This window comes from Anas acuta, chromosome 1 (genome assembly GCF_963932015.1).
Source record: "Anas acuta chromosome 1, bAnaAcu1.1, whole genome shotgun sequence".
NCBI lineage: Eukaryota > Metazoa > Chordata > Aves > Anseriformes > Anatidae > Anas > Anas acuta.
The window spans coordinates 162,811,480-162,828,391 of NC_088979.1; the positions used below are offsets into that span (position 1 = coordinate 162,811,480).

At 36.8% G+C, this 16,912-nt stretch overlaps 1 long non-coding RNA gene across 1 annotated transcript; it reads right to left on the reverse strand.

The window, feature by feature from the left end:
• Positions 1-231: 231 nt before the first annotated feature.
• On the reverse strand, positions 232-7,205 carry LOC137850287 (uncharacterized). Its single transcript, XR_011092439.1, has 3 exons — positions 7,021-7,205; positions 1,272-1,505; positions 232-695 (listed from the first exon to the last, which is right to left on the reverse strand). It is a non-coding gene; the product is annotated as an uncharacterized lncRNA (long non-coding RNA).
• Between the last annotated feature and the right edge of the window lie 9,707 nt (positions 7,206-16,912).

Below are 16,912 nucleotides of genomic sequence, written 5' to 3' on the forward strand. Positions count from 1 at the left end.
CATATAACAGTTTAACACTTTACCTGGAGTCTTCCAATGAAGAGAAGACATCAGTTAAACTATGAAGGCGAGACCAAATTCCATACCATATTTTTAAGACCTCAAAGTTTGCTATGCTTTTAAACATTTTATTATTTTATTTTATTTTATTTTATTTTATTTTATTTTATTTTATTTTATTTTATTTTATTTTATTTTATTTTATTTTATTTTATTTCACATTTTTTCCATTACAAAGATGATAAACAAAAGCAGAAAGCAACATACACAGCTGTCAGTTGGAGACAATCTGCTGTTCTTTGAGAGATTACCAATCTTCTCCTTACTACACACATTGACAAAAATAAACTTAGTATCATGTGAAATAGTAACATGAAACATGAATGTGAGCACACACTGTGTCAAATACATGGTTCACAAAGCAGATAGTGAGGTGAATTAGAGCAGATTAGTAGATCAAACCATTCAATGCCAATGCTCTTTACATCTTCCATTAGATGTCATTCGAAGGTTATTTTAGACCGGATTTAGCCTTGCTCATTGGACCAAAAATGCAGTTCAAAACATTCTGATGGAGAGTTATCCTAGAGATCTTTGCTCCGTTGGCTGAAAGTGCTTGGAAGTGTCAAGCTGTCCCTATCATCTGTCTCTTCCAGATGACAGTAGCAAGTCATTTCACACACCACCAGTAGGCACTGCCAGAAAATTTGTAAGAATTGTAAGAACCAAGCAAACACAAAGAGTTTGCTTATAAAATAAAATGTTTTAGAAACAGATCATTGAGACTAATTGATGCTTGAAAGCAAACATTTCCAAAGAATGCCCTATGTTGATTTTCGGCCTTACTCAACCTTAACTTTCATCTTTATGGAATTTATAGTCTCAGAACTGTTCAGCAACGCAAGCCTTTAGAAGATGCCTAATTCCATTTAATCTGTAATGTCATCCATTACATCTCATCTATGACAACATTAGCTAAAATATAAATAACAAATAAGCAAAGCTATTCAGCTATAACTGCTATCATAGAAGTGACATATTAACTAATCTTGCCATTAAAGGACTATCCTATGCTTATCTCAAACAGTTAAAGTACGGAAGATATTAATGGTTGGAAGACATTCTGCTATCCTCACAAGTTTTTATTGTATGAATATTTGGGATTAAATGAAGTATATTTTTATATTACTACTATTTAAATAAACAAACACAATTTACTCCTGGACTTTGAAGTAGAAAAATATGAATAAATGAGATTAAAGCATACCTACCAATGCTAATCATTTATAGCAGTGAGCTCCGGTAAACATTTTCAACCTTTTTAACTAAATATTTTCCTCAAGTGGAACTGCAAATAGGTTACAGACAGTCTACAGATAGTCCTTTACCATGGGCAAGCCTGTTGTTCCAGAGGTATTCAAAATATAAAATGGATGGTCTGAAGGAACAGACACACTTATAACATTGTGCTTTTGAAAGCTCTTCTTCCCAGTCAAGATCACAACCTGGGGAAAGAGGAACATGTCACTGCCCATTGAAAAACAGAAAAAAGTTCAAAGAAAAACAGATGGAATAAAATGTAAATGGGTCAAAAAAAAAAACAAAACTATTCAATTTTCTGTACAGTAGCATTAGTTCCATTTACTATGTAAATATTAAGCATTTAAGTTTTCCCCATAAAATACAAAACAAAACTATAGAACACATACATAAAAAAATTTTACTTGTAGAAGACAGAAGAAACATGGACTACTTATATATCTGCAAGTTAACAGTAAGGCACTGCAATGGTACACTCAGCAAGTTAGGTCGCTGGTAAACGAGAACTTTCTCAGGTTTGTTCTGTACTCTTGCAAGTGCAACTCCTAGAATTGATATGTATTCCACTTTCCTTTTCGGTTCAAATCCCAAACTTGCTGTTACAATATGTTTGGGCTAAAATGAAGAAGTTAGACTGTTAATATATACATTTGCAATATATTTTTATAAAGTATATGTAACCTAATAACATGTTTTCCGTGCAATTAGTTGCTTGATGAAACACAATATAGAAAATCTATATTTTTATAATTAGAACCAGTGGTTAAATCAGTTTTCTAAGGAAACAAAGCTTGTGTGATCTTGCTGTCTGTGCATCTGTTTTTTGTTCCGCAGCACTCTAATAACACTGACACTCTTCACCATTTTCAACCAAATTTGAGCAACAATATTAAGATCTTGTAAATTGTACAAAATTTACTGATCAGACAGAAAACACCATCTCCATGTAGCCCACCACTAAGGAAAAGATCTACAGTGATGCCAACGATCATTTATCCTAGTTAGCCTGCTTCCTAATTATCTGTCTGAACCCAACTAACTATTGCACTTTGGTGGCTCTTTTTCAGCCTGCAATTTAATGACATGTGAAGGTAATAGGGGGAAAAAGGAAAAAGAAAACAAACAAGAGATGACAAGAAACTAGAAATACCAGAAAAGAATAAGCTAAAGTCACAAAGCACATAAGGGAATTTAAGCTACATGTAGAGTCAAGTGATGGCTGCAGGATTCAGGATGCAAATCCCGTTAAAATCAAATTTCTCTAGTTCTGCTTTGTTGTTGGCTTTTTTTTTTTTTTTTTTTTTTTTTTTTAGAATAATTTCTATTTCCAGATGTGGATTTAGAAGATTTCCAGCTTTTCCATTACATTTTTCATTAAATCAACCTCAGTAAGATGCTGATGTAAGATTTCCTAAGGCAAAAAATCACTTCACTGCATACAAACAATTCTGATTTAAGTCCCAAGATCAGTATTTTTATTTCTTGTATTTCAGGAAACAAAAAGCACCAAAGAAACTATATGTTAGAACACATTTTAATTTTAGAAGAATAAGCTTTCAATCTCCTTGCTTTTGGAGTTTTTGAAGTGTATTTATCTTGTGTATCTCAGTTTGATCCAGCTAGTTTAGTAAATGTATGCATTAGCATAAATCTCATTAGGTAGGCACAAACCACAATGCCACAGTTAAGGTTGTATTAAGCTTTACACAGAAAGCACAGACTGTTTTCTTACAATTTATTCTTAAGATTATTTTGAATAATAACAAAATATTTCCTGTTTAAATCTGCCACTCAGGAAAGTTTGCTAATTAGCTTATACTCAAAGTAAAGGTTTCTGATGAGCTTTAAAATTTCAGCATTTGTCATCTTTCCCTTTTGAGATGCAACAATTTTGATAAAAGATGATACAGTACAATGCAGTTAAAATGAAAATTCGTCATCAGGTTACCCTGGAATTAGATATAATTAATATGTTATTAACATGTTTGTATTCAATTGTTACAATGAATTACTGTTATCAATGCCAGGTTTACAGTCATTTGTAAATTGTGACCCCTCTGCTCATCAACTACTTTGTAAGCAGCAAGGAAATCTAAATATAGCCAGTACTATATTGACTAAGCTGATGTATTTCCCAAGTGATGCTTGTAAACATCATGGATCACTCTGTGCAAATCAAAGGTTCATCACTGGTTGTTTTCTAGTGTTTTACCTCTCTGTCTACTAATACTATTTTCCCTGTACCTCCACTCCCATATTGTTTTTATACATCCGTTTCCCACCTCTTCCATGCCTCCATGTAATCCTGCATGATAGATTACATAGAAATACAACTAGTACGATGGAAAAGCAGAGAAGCTCTGAGATTTGCTGGAGAAGGAATGCCAGAAATAGTGAGCTATAGAAAAAAAATATGAAGGAATAGAAGTGAGATAAAGCAAAGTCCAATAGTACTAGACCAACGATTTTATTCTTCTGTAAAGGCTCCTTCTACAGATTCTTCCATAGTGTCTAGCAGCATGCAAAGCAAGGTTTAGAAGAAGCAACAAATGCTTTTAGTGTGCCAACTCAGAAACCTGCAGAAATCCTAAACTGAAAACAAGCAAACACAAGAAGACATATAAAGAGAGATCCTGCACTCAAGCACTGAATCAACCATTCAACACAAAGCTCTTTCCATTTCTTGCCCCAGCCACACATCTGATTACAAGCCTGTCTTCAAACTTCTTGCACTTTCGTTGCACCTTCCTCCTCCATAAGAAAAGTGACACACATTTTAAAGAAATCCAGTGCTCATACAACCATTATATAACTCTGCTGCACCTGCTGATACTGCTCTGGCTATGTTGTTACATGATTCATTTCAGACTGCCATGAACATTTATTTCCATCAGGTATTATACACTGCTCTACAAAGAGACTTGAATCATACCATACAAGTAAAAAATAAAGAGTAATATAATGCCTTCTAATCTATAATACATTTCTAAAAACATATTACAAAAATAAGTAGTGCTTCAAGACAAGACAGGACTGCCAATATTATAAGTTTTAGCAGCTGAGCCTGCAGACTTAATCATACAATCATCTAGGCTGGAAAAGACCTTCAAGACCACCAAGTCCAACCAACCATTAACATGACCTACTGAGTCCCATCACTAAACCATGTCCCTTAACGCCACATCCCCATGTCTTTTAAAAACCGTCAGGAACTGGGACTCCACCACTTCCCTGGGCAGTCCATTGCAACACATAACCACCCTCTCCATGAAAAAATTCTTCCTAATATCCAATCTAAACCTCTCCTAATGCCACTTGAGTCCATTTCCTCACATCCAACCACTTTTCATCTGTGAAAAGAGATGGACACCCTCCTCACTGCAAAATCCTTTCAGGCAGTTGTGGAGCGCAATGAGGTCTCCCCTCAGCCTTCTCTTCTCCAAACTCCCCAGTTCCTTCAGCTGCTCCACATAAGCCCTATTTTCTAGTCCCTTCACCAGCTTCATTGCTCTTCTCTACACACACTCCAGCACCTCAATGTCCTTCTTGTAGTGAGGGGCCCAGAACTGAACACAGTACTTGAGCTGTAATGCCACCAGTGCCAAGCACAAAGGGAAAATCTCTTCCCCAGTCCAGCTGGCCACACTATTTCTGAGGCCAGGATGCCATTGGCCTTCTTGGACACCTGGGGCAACTGGTGGCTCATGTTCAGCTATCTGTCAGCCAGCACTCCCAGGTCCTTTTCTTCCAGGCAACTTCCTAACCACTCTTCCCCCAGCCTATAGCACTGCATGGGGTTGTTATGACCCAAGTGCAGGACCCAGCACTTAGCCTTGTTGAATATCTTGTGATTGGACTCAGCCCATCAGTCCAGCCTATCCAGATCCCTCTGCAGAGCCTTCCTACCCTCAAGCAGATCAACACTCCTGCCTACCTTGGTGTCATTTACAAACGTACTGAGGGTGCACTCAATTCGCTCATACACATTGATAAAAATATTAAACAAAACTGGCCCCAGTACTGAGCCCTGGGGAACGCCACTGGTGACCAGCCACCATCTGGACAGAACTCTGTTCACTATGACTCTCCAGCCAATCCTTCACCCAGCAAACTGTACACGTGAGCTGCATTTCTCCGGGAGAATACTGTGAAAAATGGCATCAAATGCCTCACTAAAATCAAGGTAAACAACATCCATAGCCTTTCCCACCTTTCCCACATCTACTAAGCAGATCACCTTATCTTAGAAGGAGACCAAGTTGGTCATCCAGGACCTACCCTTCATAAACCCATGCTGGCTGCTTCTGATCATTCCATGGTCCCGTATGTGCTCATTATGACAAGAAGTAGGTTTAACCATTTATAGCCACATCTGTGCAGAGGAACTATGTCTTATTCAGAATAAACTATTACAAAATATTAACTCATTTTTTCAAGGATGCCTTATTAAAATCCCTGACTGTCAACTGTAAATAAGTGAGGAATACAGTATTTCTGACCTCAATGGAAGATAATAAAAGATAGTTTTGAATAACTTGGGTGTCTCTCATATTTTGCATTTCAAAGAACTGTTGTTCATGTGAAAATCATAATTCTGCTTTAGCCTGAAGAACTTTCAAAAATCATGTCTGAAAAACTCCATTACTCATATTTATCTTGCAGGGTTAGGACTTAAAGTCTAAAAAGCCCTCTGAAATTGCTATATAATTATTGTGATTCAAAAAAAAAAAAAAAAAAGAATCTGTCAAAGGCACAGCAACTACCTTATTAAATAAACATAGAAGCACTGTTCTTAAAACATCCTTCTCAGCCTTCCTAGTTTATTAAGATAAAGTGCTTAAATAAATGTCATGTTAATTTCTCAAAATATAATTAACATTCTTCAAAAGTATCTACTGTTTTGATATTGAAAACTACATATTCTCAAATTCAGATGAAATAAATGATTAGAAGAAATGCCTCTTCTCATACACTGTATCACTTCATCACAATTCACCATAGAAGGTCTATAACATTGCCGATACCTGACAAGAGTAGAAATTATCAGCTGCAGGACACTGCAGCATTCCCAGTCCTATTTAAAATTCAAGTTAAATTAAGGCAAGCTGTTAAAGTATATGTAGCTTTTCATAGTCACTAGAAAGTGTCTGTTATTTAGCTCTTCTGACAAAACTTGAAGTTTGACCTTTCTTCCAAAAAAGCACCTCAAAGCCAGCTTTCCATTTCACGTCTTTAACTCTTTCTAGTTAATCTTTCCAAAATTAAGCCCTGTACTGTGGTACCTAATTCATACAAAAGCCTGATACAAATACTGGGGGTTCTGAGACTGCCTCAATTAATATCTGAGTTCAGGAGAACACTTTCTATCACAGCTACTTATATTCATATATGAAAGATAATCCAGTAGTGTGCAATTCACTTATCAAGAAAGTTTTACAGTATTGCATAACCGGGGAAAGGCTTGAAATTTAGATTGATAATGTGCCTCTCCTCTTTTCTTACATTTTCATCAGATGGATCAAAAAATAAAACAAAATATTTAGCTCTGCCTTCGTTCACATTTCAATGTTAGATGTTACAAGCAAATTGAGAGTATGTGCCACACAAAAGGAAATGCTATCCTTTCAGGGAAAAAAATGTTTTTGACATTGGTTTAAATAAATAACTAATGCAATGGCATTTGTTCTAAATATGTATTACCTTTGTGTGATTATGCGAACAACAAGCTCTTTAGAGGCAAATCCACCGAAAATCAGGCCATGGATGGCTCCTATTGTTGCACAAGCCAGCTTACAGTATACTCTGTGAAATCATGGGCATGTAGATGACAACATGACCTCCTTTCTTCACACCATGTCTGACCATGACATCTGCTAGCTTGGACACCTGTACTGGCAAAACGTTTACAACATATTAAAAACTTACCGAGATCTGATGTTTCCTCATGAAAAACAACCTTCATACAATCAATAGATGCAGGACATTAAGGAAACAAGCCAGTAAGATAAAGAAAGTTAGTGAACAATGTAATCAAGGTTCAATACATTTAGGACAATATATATTTTTTGAAACACAATTTATATTTTTGAAACAATGTGTTTTGAAACACATATTTTTGAATTCATATATGTGAATTATTATTATTCTAAAATTATAGCCAAAATTAATAGCAAAGTTTTGCAAATTTTAAATGCCACTCTAACCATACATTCTTTTATCCAGCTCACATTTCTAAATTTTAATTTTTAAAAATATGAATAAACAAATCATTTCATCACACAACTTCTGTTCTACCTACATTTGGAACACAAATCAATGTGAAGTAAGTTTTCCAATTTTCTCCAGTGCAGTGCAGTAAACTTCCCAGAACTTATGACAAGAAGTCTTATACCCTGAGCCAAATGCAGGTACAAATTCAAAGAAACACAATTAGATTTAGGAAAATGTTTTCCCTCTCATTTTCAAATTTCTTGTATGTAAAAGCCTGAAGATAGACTGTGTATGGGAACAAAGAACTGACAAACAAATCTGGAAGCTCAGAAGCAATGTCAGTCATCCGTATCACTGGGAGGTAAATATTCATTACCTCAAGAGTGTATAGTCAATACTACTTTTGTGATAATGTACTATTTCATTAGTACACCAGGACGGTGCCTAGTAAGTTCTTTTAGAATGTGAACTGGGAAGCCTGTGACAAGCACTGTGCACTTGTAGCAGCATAGAATATGGCATCTTCTGACGGAAAATCAAATTACTAATTCCCCAAGAGCAAACAAATTAACTTACTGTCAGAGGTTTCTGGAGTTCAAGAGGCTGACAGTTGTGTGACACTCAGATAATACCTAAACTTGACAACCTCATTTAATTTTTTAAATAAACATCAGAGTTTAGAGAGGCAACCTGCTCTAAGAGACCTGCTTAAGCAGGGAAGTTGGATGAGATGACCTCCAGAGGTCCCTTCCAACCTCAGGCATTCTGTGATTCTGTGAGTATAAGTAAAGAGGTACAACTGCATGTAGCTGTGTACAAAACACTGGCTAATAGGTTAACAGGAAAAACTGTAGACTGAGAAGACACAGAGTAGGCTAAAAAACTGTTACAAAACAGGACAGAAGTAGAAACATCCCAGGAAGTCACAAGCTGGAGAATTCCACAAGCAGGGTCACAGAGTCCAATCAGAAGTAACAAGAGCGGGTGCTTTGTTTGCATAGTCCTACAGTAACGATAAGACTAAAATGTTAAATTCTCTGTGAAGTTCTTGGGATAGCTAAATTCACATATAAATCTAAGTTCAGAGTAAAGGAGTTGCTCTGTTTTTCATGGGAACTCTTCTTATCCACACCAGTAAAACACTTTCTTTGATAGGTTGCCACTCACTAGAAAATACCACAGTAAGTAATAGAAATTTTGAGATTCTGATTTCTTTCACTATTGATGCTATGTGAATCTACTCATATATGAGTATGTCACACCTTACCTCCACTGTGTTATTTTTTATTTATTCATTATATCACATAGGTTTTAAGTAAAGTTGAGACTTGTGAAAGACTCTTCCCTTTGGTTCCTACCAGACTGATGAGAAAGGAAAGGGGAGACAAGCTTCTGAGAGCAGCAGGAGGATGTTGCCTGTAGAACAGAAAATAACCACTTCCAAGCCGCCGAATCAAAAAGAGATGTTTGCAGTGACCCAGAAAATAATGCAAGCAATGGGAACAGCCTATGGCACTCTTGTGTAAATAGGACAGGAGGGAAGGACCTTCTTTTTCAAGGATGCACCAGTCAGCAGGGTAGATCAGTTATGAAATATTTTAATTTATATTATTCATCAAATTTGCATTTTCTCTATTTAAAACCTTATCCCAGTTTGATATTTCAAATCCTAATAGCAATGTTACTTTCAGTAATTTTCAGGCATTTATACGCCTTCTTCTATGATCGCACTCAAGAAATCATGGGGCAAGTACATCCATCCCTTGAACCCAGCCCATGCATGTACTACTGAGTGGCATGGCATTACTTCACTGCTTCTCTCTTAGTGGGACCACACATCCAGACTTTCTGCAACATGAGACAGTAACACCCAAGAGCTCCAGATGCATCTGAGCTGTGTTTGCATTAAATACACAGCCCATTCACAATCAAACCATGCATATAATATTTCTACACCTCTGCCTGAGGATTTAAGAAAATGGAAACATAGGAGCCCCAGGCATGCGTGCTTCCATCAGAAGGTAAGAACAACTTCCTATTTTCATAAACAATGCATAAATTCCTGCTGTTATTTGCAACCACAAGACAAAGAATATGTTTATAAGGCAAAGTCATCAACATACCAAGATTCAAACACACATATGTATGCAAACACACTAATGTATGCAATTCATTCATAACAGAGCTCTCATATTAAACATTATTGATTATCAGAAGATAATATCTTTTAATTCTAGACCTATTATTATCTATCAATGTGCTGTCAAGTACCAATACAAATCAACATGGCTTGGACATCTATACAGCTATAATTTATAGCCATACCACTGTCCTTTACTCATTTCTAGATAAGATCAGTGAAAATAACTGTAGGTATGGATAACAACTCTGCTTCCAAAGGCAAATTCCTTTTTCCACTTCCCACTGTGAAAACATTAAAATCTGAAAAATCATTTTAACAGAGAGAAAATATCAACTGATCTCAAAAGGTTTAGAAACCTAATCCTCATCTTTGCTGATTGTGAGACTCTTAAGCATGTAGACAAAAAGGCCAGAGGAAACAAAACTAATATTTAATGAGTAATTCTATATCCCATATAAGTAATAGTAAGGATAGTAAGAAATAAATAATTAAACCCAATGGACAACACATTCATTATTTTTATAATTATTACTGATGCTGAAAAAAGGCAGTGTTTGCCTGTGGATGGAAAAGGCATCAATTAAAGATGATAATTAGTAATTTTGTAATGGAAGACTCCCAGTGCCTGTGTAGGAGCTACATAACTTTGGTACTTGGCTGTATGCTGGAGACAGTGAAGAGAACTGCATATACGGAAGTTTTCTTTAAGTAAAATTTATTCATGGTAGATTTCAAGCAGAATATATGTAGCATTTTGCAGGCAGAAAGCACATCTTCCAGGCAAGCTCACTATTTACTTGACTGTACTTAACCTCCCCACTCTGTAGAGTTCAATGTCACCAAAGGCATTAACCCAATACAATACATGGATAGCTATGATTTTCCTTTTGTCTTGTCCTTCATCCTTCTCACAGACAGTGAGCATTTTCCCTACAGAATAAAACACTATCTCCATCTGCAACTATTTGGAAGATTGTGGAACATCATAAAGCAGTTTTACTTTCCCCTAAGATTTATGTGGAAACCCCGAAACATTCAAGCAATCATTTTTCCTAAAAGAAAAAAAAAAAAGTGAGTAGTGACATTTCATTAAAATGTTAAAAGCCATGAAACCATCCAGTTTGTTACAGTGAGTTGTCATTTATGGTTTACATTAAGACAGCATACTTTATCACTCAAGATTTTACAGTTGCTATTTTCCTACCAGCATGCTATTTCTCTGCACTTCTTCAAAGTTTAAGACTGCTCTATTGCCTTAATATATTTGACACTTCGGTAATAAAATGACCTGAGACAAAATGATATAACAGGAGGCTGAAGTAGGTTTTCAGATTTGAAGATCTGGACTTAAATTACACTTACGTCAAATGCAAGCCTTAGTGAGTACAGTTTTGTTTTTACCCTGCCACCAAACAAATACTATATCTCTATTAGCAGTTCAGGTTTGGAGAAGTAGTGCAGTTCTGAGATAAATCACCCATCTGTCCCTAGTGGTTTAAAATGCAGTTCAGTTTTGGTCCATGCCAGAAGAATTCTGTTTAGAAGATATTAAAACAGAAATTCCACTCCAAATGCTCCAAAAATGAATTCCAAACCTGACCGTCTTGAACAGTGTGGCTCTCAACAGTGTCAAGTCCCTCAACACAAGCTACATACAAAAAGATTTTTCAAATATTGAGAGCTCCTGAAAGACCCTGAAGCTCATCTCATGCTGTAAAAATAGTCATGCCACATAAGCATTCCTCTAAACCAAAGGCAGCAAGCCTTCCTCTCCTCTTCAGCTTCATGCCATTCTTGGAAGGCTACTAAAGAAACTAGTCCTTGCTGCTGCCCCCCATGCACTGATCAACCTCTTCACTCTTCCATTACTCTTTTTAATTATTACTTCCTCCTTTTCCTACTGCTGCAAAGAGTTTCTTCAGCAGATGCACCATCATGTTGCTAATGTCAAGCCTGCTGCCAACTGGGAAAGGATGGACACGTGGTACTGCATTCATTTCAAGCAGATGAAGACCACATTCTTAAACACATGGGACAGTCATGCTTCAGAAGTGGCTTGGTGCACGTGCCCCCCAGTCCAGGGAAAAGAGTGCCACACACACCTGCCAAGTGTACACACGTCTACATTGCACAAGCCCCTGAGGAACTTGAGGAGATGACATGCAGGAACATCCCCTTGACCCACTCTTTGCCACACCAGGCTCTGGGAACTGTAAAATTCAGTGGTCCAGATGCCTGCCTGAGTAAGTACTTGTACTCCTTTCCTAGACGTATTCAGGTTAGGATTGTGTTTAGCTTTCTGGTCCAGTCAGGGCAGTGGTCCCAGAGCTGTGAAGAGGCAATGCAAATCTGCCTGTGAGAGCTGTAATGTCTTGAGATGATTCCCCAGGGGCTGTGAAGGAAGTTCAGTGGGGCAAGAAGCTCCATCAGAGACCACTTGCCTCAATCCTTCTCTGCCTGTGTGCCAGGCACGGTCCTGGCAACTCCATAAGCCATGCAGGTGGCTTGCCTTGATAGCACAGTCCCTGCAGGTTTCTGCACAAAATTCCATTGCACTGTCTTTTCCTCTCCTCAGATGCAGTATATGAGGGACCTACCTAGTGGTTGTAGTGGTGCACATATACCGCTCCACAAATAACAAGAAAAAAATGTAAGTTGGGATGATTTTTATTTCTTTCTAATGCAGGCAGACAGCTGCTGGGATTGTGGTTAATTGCAGTAATTTCTCCTTCCTTCTTTCATGTGCCGACATGCTCTTTGGATTGAGGGAAAACTGGGGCCTGAGGGTAGGGCACAAATACTGGTCCTTTTTCCTTTCTGGTTTGGGAGACCAGCTGTGGAGCATGTGCCTGATGGAAGGGCCTGGAATGAGATAGGGATTCTGTAACACTCACCAGCTTGGCTTGGATTTCATGTTTGGTCAGAAGCAATGCAACAGCATTCACTCTGCAGAAGAGTTGAGTTCCAGACAAGCATTTGCCACAGAAGAAATTTCAGGTAGTTGTAAGTGATAGACTGTAGCATTCTGCAAAACTCCTACAGCACCTATTTCCCTTACATGCTATTATTTGAACAACCTCCATTCAGAGTTGGGAGAGTAATCAAGTAGCAGTGAGACTGATCAAAGAAAAGCATGGCATTTCCTAAAGGCATCCACAAGTCAAGAAAGCAGAGATTTGTGGAATAGCTATGTTCTGACAGCTTTGAAGTGAGTTATGGGGCATTTGCTTCAAAGGATCAAAATAAACCTATTCCAAAGAAAAACCTGCAAATCACATATAGTGGAAATGTCAGGAGCCTCAGCAATTAATTCAACATGGCTTTACTTCACTCTGCCAATACTGCACCACATTATACATTATTGCAGATATCACTGCTGTTGACATGCTGAAGCATAACACTTAAGTCAAGGGAGTAGTATAACACTTAAGTCAAGTTAGATCAAGTTCCTGCTACTTCAGATTTCTAAGGTGGTTTGGAAGTCTTTTGTGTGGAATGTGAAAAACCCAAGGCACCACTCTTTGTAAACTCCTGATTAGTCTCATCCTTTCCAGAATACTAATATTGATATTTTTGAAGAGCTACTCTTGTACATCATAGTTAAATCTTTCTAGCACATCCGTTGAAGAATGAATTTTGAAATTTAAATAGGACAATGAAAAACAGCATTAAACAAGAAACCCAATACATAGTTCTAGCAAGGTAATTTTGCTTTATCAGACAAACAGAATAAAAAGTTTGATTGTCAGTTTCCATAGGATTTTCTGTCTGTACTTTAGTTTTGATTTTATAGCACTTCTGAGAATGAATATCTTGAAATGAAAGTCACTACTTCTAGCTAAGAAGCAATTGGCCATTTTTCAAGGGAGAAGGCAAAGAAAGAAGATGGAGTAAAGCATGCGGAATGAAAAAGACTACTAGAAATAAAACAACCTGGGCGATTCTTCAGTCGTATATATACAGGAGATAAATGCAGTGCAAGACAGACAGACAAGACATATAAATGCAACCTGACAATTCCTAATACAGCTGTTTCAGAAGAAGATGCCTTTAGGGTGGGTAATTATGGAAATAATAAAAAAAACAAAAACAACAAACATCCTAAAAAAGAAATTACATCATAACCCAATGCTGATAACCCGCAAGCCCTTCTCTCTCATTCATATTTTTGCAACATTCAATGCTGTCAGAGACTCAGCTTGGGGGGAAGGAGGGCTGGATTTTAGTACTCTTGTCAGGTTATTGCACTCAGAAATTATTTATTACAGCACTGAATTCAGCACATTAACTGTGCATTGTTTCTGAAATAATGACCAAGAGAAATCATACTGTTTTCATGTACAGTATCTGTCAAGTGTCAACAGCTGCAATGGCATTCAAATCCTTGAGATTTTTTTTTATTTTTTATTTTTATTTTTAGCAATGGAAGCAGCCTACAGAAAATCACCCACTAATGTAAACAGAGAGGTTTTTTTCACCCACCTAACCAACCAGCTCTTAATCTGAAAATGGTACTACTTTCCAACACAATCAGAAAGACAGATTGTTTTTAAATGAACAGAAGCCATTGCTCCTTTTTTTTTTTTTTTTTTTTTTTTTTCTGGGTATATCTATTTTTCCCTAACACTACAGAGATTCAGTAACATTTCTAAAATAATTCATGCTTCCGTTATCTTTTCCTGGCATCTCACTACTGGAATTCGAGACTATCCCAAGGCATACACAAAGCTTACAGCTACATTCCCCTTTCACTGTAACCAGTTCAATTATGTAATGCACATTTAAAAGCCTATAAGAGGCATCTGTAAATAAAATAAATTCAATAGGTACATTCTGGAAGACTGTCATGTCTTAAGTTTCATTAGAGCCCTACTCTCCACATTTGCAGCATTCCATACGTAACAGCATATAATTAATACAATGCAATCATATGCACTATGTAAAATTTCACTTTAAGAGTCCCAAGACTTTCCAAATATAGTTCCACAGAGTATCAGCACAGATAGATCTTGTCATTATTTGTATCAATAAACTGTTGAAATTGTCCTGCAATCCTTCTACTTCAATTCTGAAAATAATAATAATAAAAAAAATTGTTCCTCACAGGTTGGACACTAAACATCCACAAGCTTCCAACATTTCTCTCAATTATTTACAATTTAGTGGTGCTTAACCTTAAAATTGCAGCATCATTGTAGCTCTTAGATGTGAACAGCAGTGCAATGAGTAAAAATGATAGAGGTAATCTGAAAGCCTCAGGCTTCCTGAGGATGTAGCTCAAGCTATCCCACCCTCCCTAAGGAATTGTATTATCTCCAACCAAGCACCTATGTCATTTTTTTCATCCTTACCATGTGTTTGATCCTTGGACAAATGATTCAACCTGCTACAAAATTCTGCATCTCCCCATCCTGCAACCCACAGTTACTCTACGTAACGTTTAGTTAATCCACCTATCAAGTCCTCTTTTGTTACCAAAAGCCAGAAAGAAATCCATCACCTCAAACCCTGATCTCCTGTAGAGACATTTTGAACAGGCAGCTTCTCTGAAAAGACATTCTCAGTGAAATAACAGCTTATTGGCCTGACAGGCTACTAAACATCCATTGGGAGGGTATAGTTCAAACTACAGTCTGCACACGGATTCCCATTGAAGGCTATTTTAAACTGGGAAAGGAACTCCAGAAAGGAAGCAGAAGGTTTCTTTTGCCTCTGGGGTATTACTAAGCCTATTTGTCAACTTCGTTCATCTGTCTGGTCTACACTCATGCCAGTCTGTAATGAAGCATGCAAAGCAGTGACAGTCTATTTCAAAACTACAGCATATAGTACTTTTGGCTTACATTGAGCAGCCTGAGAACACAGAAACAAGCAATGACAGTGGGATGTGAGCCAAATGCTGTAAGGCATGCTTCATAGTGGTTTACTAGGCCTTTTCCCAAAATCTTTCCTAGTCTTTATGAGATCTATGACACAAAACACAGCAGCCCATGTATCTGCAATTTTCAGCCAACCTCTCTGTGGGTATGTTTGTTACCAGGTGTTCAATAGTTACTAGATGAACCAAGTTAAATTTATTCCACAAGAGTGGACTAGAAAGATGCAAACGAGAAGTTATTAATCTCAAACCCTGCCTTTCATGATCATATGCCCTTTTGATTAAAGAGAATAACAAAAAGTACAGAATTCAAAAATAATATTAAGATAGGACTCAGCTACCAGCAAGATTACAATGAACTTTTGAGTAAGTTCTGTTACTTAGCCTCAAAAACCTTCAGTTATCCCATTTGGTTTATTATGCTCAGTAAGAGGAAATATGGAAGAAAGTATGTGTATGTACATTAGCAAAACTTTCTCATTCTGCATAAATGTTCCATGCTGTAACATATTTAATGTGCTTTCAGAAAACAAAGATGCACAAACTTAGGAGACAGACACCAACATCCACCCCAAAAAGTGAACCAAGGCTACTTTTCAAGTGCTGTTTAGAGGAAATTTCTGAAGAGGAAGCCCACAGAAGATAATTTATATCAAAATGAAGTATTTATTAAAATAAATTATTAGGTATTTACATATCTATATTTTTTTCATTTATACATGTACATTTATATATGGCACATGACAAATAAAATTGCATATAAATACAATTTATTTATATATAGATAGACATAAAAAACAAAATTAGATGAGAAGCTGTGCCCTTTTAAAGCTGCCTGATTTCTTAAAACTCTGAAATAGTGGCTTTAGATCCAGGATACTGCATGGTAACTTTAAAGTTTGGTTTTGGACTTGGTAAATCAACAAAAAAACAGTGAGGAGTAAGTATTTTCTATATTTTTATTACAAGATATGGTAGAGCAGAGATGTATCAGTTTTTGTATCTGTATGATTACTCTTCCAACAGTGCAATACAAACCTCACACACCAAACTAGTGTATTGTGAAGTTCATTTAACATTTTAAAAGTATTACATGTATCTGCAGTGCAGTGAGTGTGTTCCATCCTCTGTAATGCATCTTGCACTCTGAAATTCTTTAAGCAAGAATAGGAGTCTGACTCCAAAATTTCTTTGTATTCAGTGTTAAGTGCAACTGCTATATATAACTAGAACAGAAAAACAGAGCAAAAAAAGTTAAAATACAGCAGTTGAGCAGGAAATTCAATTTAACTACCAATTATAGAAACCGGCATGCATTGGGCCTGGTTGAGGGTTGCATCAGCAGGCGACCTTTGGTAAAT